We start from the raw sequence: 8,778 nt of genomic DNA, 5'->3' as shown, positions 1-8,778 counted from the left end.
AAATAAAATAATATGAATGTAAACGAATGTGAATCAAATGCATTGAAAAAATACAATGAAATAAATGCTAATATTAGAATAAATAATATAGCCTAACTACATAATTAGAATTTCACCAGAATCGTCCGCCTGCTTTCCCTGAGCACACACACAGTAAGTTGGAGCAGTGTGTTTCCTGCCCTGTCGACATGTACCAGGCCTACTGTGAAAACAGCCAACCGCCATCGAAAAAAAAGGGAAAAAACTTGGGAGTTTGTACGAAGGGCGAGGCTTATTTTGTTCGGTTCCTGCCGTTCGTGAATCGGCTCTCTGATTCCCCGTAGCGATCAGTAGGAGCGCTACAATTGTCGGTTTCGTTAGTGTGCCGCTTTTTTTTTTTTTTTTTTTGCTTTTTTTTTAAGGTTTGTTTTCGGCTCCATGTTGAAGTTTTTGCGTCCAGAGCACAGACTCCCGTAGCCGCATACACTGTTAGCACATACTACACTCACTCCACACAGAGACAGTACTAACGCAGACACACACGTATAGCCCTCGCCTGATTTGCACTAGCTCGGGTCATTTCAGGTTAAACCCTGGCGCTGTGTCCCGTTCAGTTTAGCCGACGGAGATCGACACTGGTTCCAGTTGAGGAGGAATGCACAGGCACTGGGACTCCAAATAATATCTGGATACGAGCTTCGTCTTGCATATGCGGTATGTTTAATTTTTGTGGTATTTTTGACAACAGTCGAACGTTAGCCAGTGAAAAAACTGGGTGCTTGACAGTACCGCAGCTGGGTGGCCGTACATTGCGCTTCCTAAGCTAAACGTTCATATTAATGTTCACGCTTTTAACATGACCACCAATGTGTTATTTATGTCCTATGGAGGGAATAGTGTTTGCCGAACTACATTCAACATTTCTGCAATTCAATGCTGCCTTGCTAATCGGCAGGCGGTTTACGTCTGGTTGAACATGACTTCGACCTTTTACATAATTATATGAGTCTTTATGACAATTCGGAGTACAATATATTCAGCAAGCAGTACATAATTACAGTAATATTTAAACTTTATAATTGGTTAACACTGTTCCCTTACGCCCACAATGGTGTATTATGTCGGAATGAGATAGCAGGAATAAAAGAAGTGATTAAAAAAGTTAAATTTTTATTCAATTTCTGGTGTATTTGAGTCACGCCGAATTGAACACTGTCTCGTAATAATTCAGAAACGTACTAATATGTTATTTTTATGGGTTGTTAATTTGAACAAAAAGCGAGAGGCCATTAAATTGACAGTTATTTGGCTCGAGGTTCTGTCAGTTCAAGAGAACAACAGCACGTACCCGTATTTGCTTTTATGAAGACTTGAGGGAGTTGGTTTATGGGCCCAAGTTATCGTTTCCCTTATAGACTAGGGTTTCCTGCCAGCTTATGGTAATACTTGTCTGGCAGGGTCTGGTTTACTTTAACTTCTGTGGCCTGAAATATAGCCTATGTCAGAAATGTATTTCAGCTCAGTGTTTCTGATGTAACCTTTGCTTTCGCATTGGCAACATGAACTTCATTGAAGCGCTCGATCAACATCTGGCATGCAAAATAAGCAATCCTTTCACAGTGCATTAGTGACCTTAAAGGTTGGACTTTACAACTTTACATTTCAGTGTATCACTGACATTGCACATAGAGTTGACAACATATGTGGCATTATCCCTGGGGAAAGATTTGTTGTAACGTTAGCTTTGTCTATTTACAAACAATTACAAACTGTCCTTTTTGCTTTGCGGTAGCGTGCAGTATGATAGGTGACATGTTACCATGTGAGCATAAAAGGATGCCTTCAAAGGCTGTCAGGAAATACAAGTGTACTCGATCCAACAAGGTGACAGTGGGAGGGTTTTTTTCTGGATGTCGAGAGGAGCATTGAGACTATGACAGCAGTTGGTGTTACAAGTAATGTTTATGATATTCATAAAAGCACATTGTCCTCCTCAGTGCCAAAAAAGACAAATGACCAGAAATATATGAATATTTTGTGAACGTATTTGTAAAACACAGCAACAGACAAAGCATTTCAGCCATTGGCCATCATCAGCTTCTGTTTTCACTGGTAGGTAGTGAGAATATAACCTGTCAGTTAAGCATCATATCAATTTTTAATTTTAAGTAAAAATTATATTTAAATTATGTGAATATTTTTCCAAGGTATATAGGCATCTTAACAGTTTTCATTCGCGAGCATTATTTATTTATCTCTATTCTTTAAAATAATTAACTGACATTTTTATTTTCAAACCAGAAGCACTCAAATGCACGACAAGTCATATTTACATCATGCACACTGGGAGTTTCCAAGGAGTTACTGAAGGCAGCATCAGTTCCCAGCTGAGGGTATTTAAGGTCGTTCTGTCTGCCTATTTGCTGCAGTTTTGTGGGAGCTAGCTTGTGTGGACATCTTCAACTCACCGAGCAGGATCATGTTTGCAACAGTGCAGCCTACAGTGTATTACTGCGAGCTGCATTAGCAGGTTTTTAAAATAATGTAATTTGTGTACATGCAGGAAAGAACACATAGCCGGGCAAATAGCTATAAAGCATTAGTAATGGATGTGCAATGCAATCAGCCCTTTGATGTGTTAGTTGAAACTGTTAGGCTGCTTTCAAATCTAGATGGACACCCCACCCCTATGATGACAGTTGTCAATTTCTCCTAATAGGGGGAATATTCCCCTAATAGGGGAATAGATTAAACTTGTGGCACTTACCTTACAGTCAAACCTGTAAGACCCTCACACAGTTTCTCAGTAAATGATTACATGTAATTGATTCAATTAATTCTTCAAATTGGCAATTTGATTTAAGAGCAATTATTTTACTTTTTCCATTCATTTACAGAAACCAAGATTTGATTCAGTAACAATAAGCAAATAATGTACATTCATCAAATACATGGGCAGTAATTTGAAACTTGGTATTCGCTTACAAGGTAAAAATAGAGAGCATCATTAGATTGAAAGTATCATTTTTTTATTTGGCATAATTTATAATCCATGCATGGATGCAACAAATGATTTGTGGCTCTTCAGACTACAAAGGTGGGGCTACTTAAGCATAGTGTGGCAAGTTGTCCACCAGCCAAACATTGTGTATACCGTAGTGATCATATACTTTCACAGCTTAACATAACATTATTTATAGGGATGCCCCAAGCCTTGTGACTCCTTGTATTTATTTCATCTATTGTCTCTATAGTATTTCAGCTACAGTCATGCTGCTATTGGTTGAAATCGGCATTTGAAGTTCAGTATTTTGTTCATCCTGGAGACTTGTTGCCGCAACAGCTCCACTGTGACATGCATCTCTCCACAGATAATATACAAAATACTATAGGAAACCGTCAAATTGATTAATAATCATCAGAGAAGAATATTTATTGTTCATTCAATTGTAACCTTTAAAAATCACATTCAGTATGTAATCAAGTTTAATAAGCCTTTGCCATTTTAAAAGGGCCTTTTTCATGAATGCGTGAAAAAGTAGGAATAGCACAGGTATAAATAAAGACAAAGGAATGCAAGGTGCATCTCAAGGATCATCTCAGAATTCATTGGGTGTCTATTGTGGTTTGACAGGGGATCTACGGTTTTTCCCCTTAAAAGTTACAATTTTCAACTTTTTTCAAAAAATGACAAAAAAAAAAACCTAGCTGTGTCTCAGTGCTGCTCTGCCGTAAGGCCACAAGTCGCATTTATCCACTGAAATACAGGAAATTCAAAAGAGTTTGTCCCTGAGTCATGTGTTACTATGTGAACATATGCTTCTGCAAAAACTTGTCTCATTATGACATGTGCAACAACTATTATAATAATCAGTATTAGTATCCACAGTCATACGATTTTATTGACTTCTTGCCACATAACAATTAAATGTGGCCCTCAATTCATATTTGAGCTCCCATCTGCCTCTTGCTCCAAATCTTGTCAGTCATCTTGATGAGCTTTCTAGCCGACTAACCGAAGCGTAGTCCGTTTGATGTGCACTTTATCCACACTGAAGCTAAGACTACTAGGAATTACGTTTTATGTGTAAGCCCCATAATGCATCATGTTGGGCAATCTTAACAGACAATGCAGTGAAATGACATCATTAGGCATGTCCCATTTGTGTTAAATAATCCATGTGCAATTGTGTTGCAGATGTATTTCTACTCTGCTGGAAAATGTACATCTCATGTTACAATACAGTGCATCACTAAAGTGTGTAAGATACATGTGGAGTAAGCACATTATGGAACTAGGCAGAATAATGGAGACTTGCAGATGATTCATGACATACAATGCTTAGGGGGGTTGTCACATGATTGTGTTTACTTATTCAGATAATGCAATGGTGCTTTTGTCCATTGTAGGATATAATTAAGCAGAAGAATGAGAAGTATTCAACCTGTTAACCCGAAAACCAAGGCGTGACTTCACAGGAGTTATCAGTCACATGATACAAGCACAGCCAAAGCCGGTACTCCAGTACTGCTCCACTTGGTACTGTAGCTTATGAGGCCGTTGGCTATGTAAGTTGGCAAGAGTGTGTTTGCATGCAAGTACAGGCGGACATGCTCGTAGTTGTACGGGGCTCATTTATTGTTCTTACTGGAGAATCTTGTTACATTCCGAACTGAATGTTGTCTGGTGTGAATTTATCTGATCTTGCAAAAACAGAATGACATTCTGTAGTTGCTTAACCAATAACCATAGATCAGTTTTGATAAATCAATTGTAAAGGCTATGATATGAGGTATTGGCTTTATGGTTTGTTAATGAGGTTAGTCAGGTGTAGAAATTGATATAGGAATCAATTGTACAGTATTGTACTGAGAGGAATTCTATAGCACCAAATTGTAGTAGTGTTTGAAATACAATCAATTATTGAATTGTGGTTTAACAAATCAAACAATCTTACAGTGGAAAAGCCCAAGGTGTACACTAGTGCGTGTGCATGGGTAGTTGATTGGGCATAATAAACCTTTAAAAAAAAAAAAAAAAAAAAAAACATTCCCAATGGTAAAAAACTATGCAATTCTCAAAATTCAGCCAAAATATTTTACAGAACTTATTTTTTGGTCTCAAATAAGGTTTGAACAAAATCTAAAATGTAAACAAAAACCTCTATCTGATTTAACACGGAATGACCCTGGTGTAGTTTTAGGAAGAAAGTTATCTTTAGCTTTGTAGCTTGCTGAAAAGGCTGGTACTTAATGTGTTAAGCTAGCTAGCTACACAGTCCTTTTGATCGCACCTGTATTCACAGGTGACGTTCAATAGAAATACGAAAAGTTGCGTGGGGAAAGTACAGAACAGATAAATGATTGATATGCGCTAAGAGCAAAAAGAATACTAGAAAACTAAGGAGCTGAAAAATAAAATGAGCTAGTAAAGGGGAAATACATAATTGCTCCGTGTATATATATATATATATATATATATATATATATATATATATATATATATATATACCACAGGTTTGCATCAACTCGCTGTGGTCCATCAAATAACTACTTCCTGCCAACATGGAGTATTACAGTGCAATGAAATTTATGATTGCATAGTTGCAATTATACTTTCAAAATAAATTAATTACAGCACTAACAATAGCAATTACATAAATTCATCTTGCAGTTGCAATATTCAGAAATAGTCACAAGTTATTTTTTCTCCTCCCAGTAGTGGGTCTTCCTAGGAGAGACATGCTGGGAAATCTACTCCTGCCATCACTCAGATAATGCTATGAATGGCTGTAATCAACTTCTCATGCATTTTGCACGTGTTAGGTTGAGCTATTGTCAGTGAAATCAAATCACATTGGCTGTGAGGGTTCCAGTAACAGGGTACAGGTAACGGGATCCAAAAGCTCACACCGGGACACAGCAGGTTGAGTTTAAAGGCAGTTCACTCGGTCATTGAGGCAGGATTACAGTTGGCAACTGGTGCACTGAATCAGGCAAACAGCTCTCAGATAAACACATAGGGAGACGGGTATGGTAGGACAACAGGTAAACAGCAAGGCAGGGCTTGAACATTTAGGCAACTTAAAGGGGAACTCCACAAATTTTACATCTCTAGATCCTAGTCTTCAGGAGTACTACTCAACCTTTTGAAAACGGTTGTATAATGTCTTTTGTGGTTTTGGAGGAGCTTTGTTGAGTCTGAGAAATGATGTCATTAGGGTTATTTAGGCTTGGGTTTGGAGAATACAGATGTTTTAATGGAAACTGATTTTCAAGCTGGGGGAATAGAGTTTAAAAGATGTAGATGTATACCAGTTGAAAGACGCTATTGAGTTGCATTATGGGACCTGTAGGATCCAGTGTTTTGGAGCTTGACCCATACTAGGCACTAGAGGTCAGGATATCTTGGGCTCTGCTGCATTGATTTTGAAGATTATTTTCAAATCTGTCTCCCAGTCTTATGGAAGTACAATACTAAATCACTTTAGGATCCCCTTAAGCAGTCCGGCAAAAATAACTACAAAGTTGATTCAACACCTCTCTAAGTGCATTTCCATCCATCTGTTTTTATGCACATTTTCAATGTTCGCATAAACCTGAGTGGAAACGTTAAGTGGAAAAGTCAAAATACTGCAAAAAGTTTTTATGCCTGGCTGAGATAGAAAAGTTGGTTTATCAATAAAAGCAAAATATGACAAAGTGTAATGGAAACAGACTTAGCAGGGCTCAACAATAAGGATTGCCTGATTGCCCGGGGCAAGTAAAATGCCACGTCGGGCAAGTAAATCTAGCAACTCTAAAAAACTAAAAAATAATTAAACATGTATTTTTCCGGAGCTGAGGATGAAAGTAGCTATCTCTGCTGAGAGTTGCACATACCAATCGGGCACTCGCTAGTAGGGATGGGTACTGAAACCCCGTATTAAAAGGCCCCAGGGCTAAATCATTAAAGGCCGTAGTAATATCACGCTCACTGCAGCCTCTCCTGCTGTCTGTGTCGGGCTGATCTCCTCCACACACACACACTGACCTCAGCGGTCAGCAGATCAGACCAAATCCTTTGCAAGTAAAAAGCAATACTTTATCAATACACCTGTTCAATTGATAAGCGCTAATAAATAAAAGTATTTGTATAAAGGCAAGTAAATATTGACTTCGGGCAAGTAGATTTCTGACCCACTTGCCTGACCGGGTAAGTGGGGGGAAAAAAAAAACCTTTACGTTGAACCCTGCTTAGTGAATTAATCATGACACATGTGAAGCAAACATCACTGAAGCTTCCACAGCAAACAAAAACATCAGACCTATGTGGAGTGATGAGGAGACTGTAACCTTCCTCCAAGTAATATATCAAACAAACAGAAATGTCATATTTCCATCACGTTTTTCAAATGGTTTTTGTTTGTTTGAAATTTGACTGGCGCTCTTTTTAATGGTTAATGGTTTAATGACACCCGACAAACCCGAGAATTACTGCCACCAACTGTTTATCTGGATGTGCTCATTTATTCGCATAACAGTAGTGGATGGAGACGTGCATTAATTAGGATTTTCTTTTTCAAGAAAGGTATTTAATGTGGATCGGTCATATCTGACCAATACCTAGACCATTTAAGGTCTAGGTATTGTGCCGGCACCAGTACATATCCACTATATTGGGTTGATGCATCACTACAAATTTATCAGTCTAGTTGACTTGGCTGCCTCATGACAATGTATTACTTTAATAATCAGTATATAATCCTGTAGCTCAATAACAACCTGTCAGCAAGTCTGAACATTGTGCTATCTTAGTTGTACCTGATATCCCAGACACATATGGACGACACACACACACACACACACACACACACACACACACACACACACACACACACACACACACACACACACACACACACACACAGACATGCCTTCTCATGTCTAGATCTGGGGATTCATCTGTCGGTGTGACTCAGATGTATTTGATTTTATTTGAAATGCAGGCAACCTCACAATATAGACTTTTTATTTGAAATACAAACCTCTGCTGTTTTTGTCTACATTAATGACTTAACTTGAGCTCAACTTTATGACCTCAGGACGTATTATTTACACACCTTAAAAACACAACTGAAACCTCATCTCTGTGAACTCTCATTCAACTGATAACTTGTTATGGATTACTTTATGGCAGTACTGTTTGGATTCTACTATAATTATTATAAATGTTCCATGTTAGCTTCAGTTTTATTGATGCTTATGCTAACCCTTTTCCCCTTCTGCGACATCCTCCACAGTTACTAGAAGTTTCACCAATGCAACAATTGGTGTTCAAATAGCTGTGATTACGTGTTCTTTTAACTGAATGACTGTACTGAAATGTCTAGGGTAGCTTTCAGTGTTGCCACTACTCCAGGAATGCATGCACACAACTGGAGCCGGTTGCACCAGCTGTTTGTAAGTTCAAACTTGGCCCGGTTACAATTTATGTTTAAGTTTCCACACAAACTTGTTCTGATGTGCAGATTAGTATTTACACCCAGTAACTGCCAGGTGGAGCTGTTATGTAGCGGATTGAAATGAAACCCAGGCTAGCTTTCTAACATATGACCTGCTGGAATATGGGCAACATATCTGATCGGACACATTTAATAATACAATCTCAAATTACAAAACTTGTTTTTATTATGTTGATAATAGCCCCATTTGGACTGGATTTATATCTCTAGGGAAGGTGGGGTGATTTTAACATCACCTGCGCTAGTTAATGATTTTAATTCCATCTGGTGGACATATCGTATTTTCTCAAATAAA

At 38.2% G+C, this 8,778-nt stretch overlaps 1 protein-coding gene across 11 annotated transcripts in view; it reads left to right on the top strand.

Annotated features, from left to right (window-relative positions):
- Positions 1–234: 234 nt before the first annotated feature.
- The window catches only part of thrb (thyroid hormone receptor beta), a 112,036-nt gene continuing 103,492 nt past the window's right edge, over positions 235–8,778 (top strand). For 5 of the 11 annotated variants that reach the window (XM_044171192.1, XM_044171188.1, XM_044171191.1 and 2 more), the window contains exon 1: positions 236–693. The gene's annotated coding sequence lies outside the window, so the exon portion shown is untranslated. Of the gene's footprint in view, positions 694–8,778 lie in introns of all 11 variants that reach the window. The other 6 variants (XM_044171197.1, XM_044171196.1, XM_044171201.1 and 3 more) reach the window with 3 other exon arrangements.

The sequence above is a fragment of the Siniperca chuatsi genome, linkage group LG17, assembly GCF_020085105.1.
Source record: "Siniperca chuatsi isolate FFG_IHB_CAS linkage group LG17, ASM2008510v1, whole genome shotgun sequence".
Taxonomy (NCBI): Eukaryota; Metazoa; Chordata; class Actinopteri; order Centrarchiformes; family Sinipercidae; genus Siniperca; species Siniperca chuatsi.
This window is presented reverse-complemented; position numbering and strand designations above follow the sequence as displayed.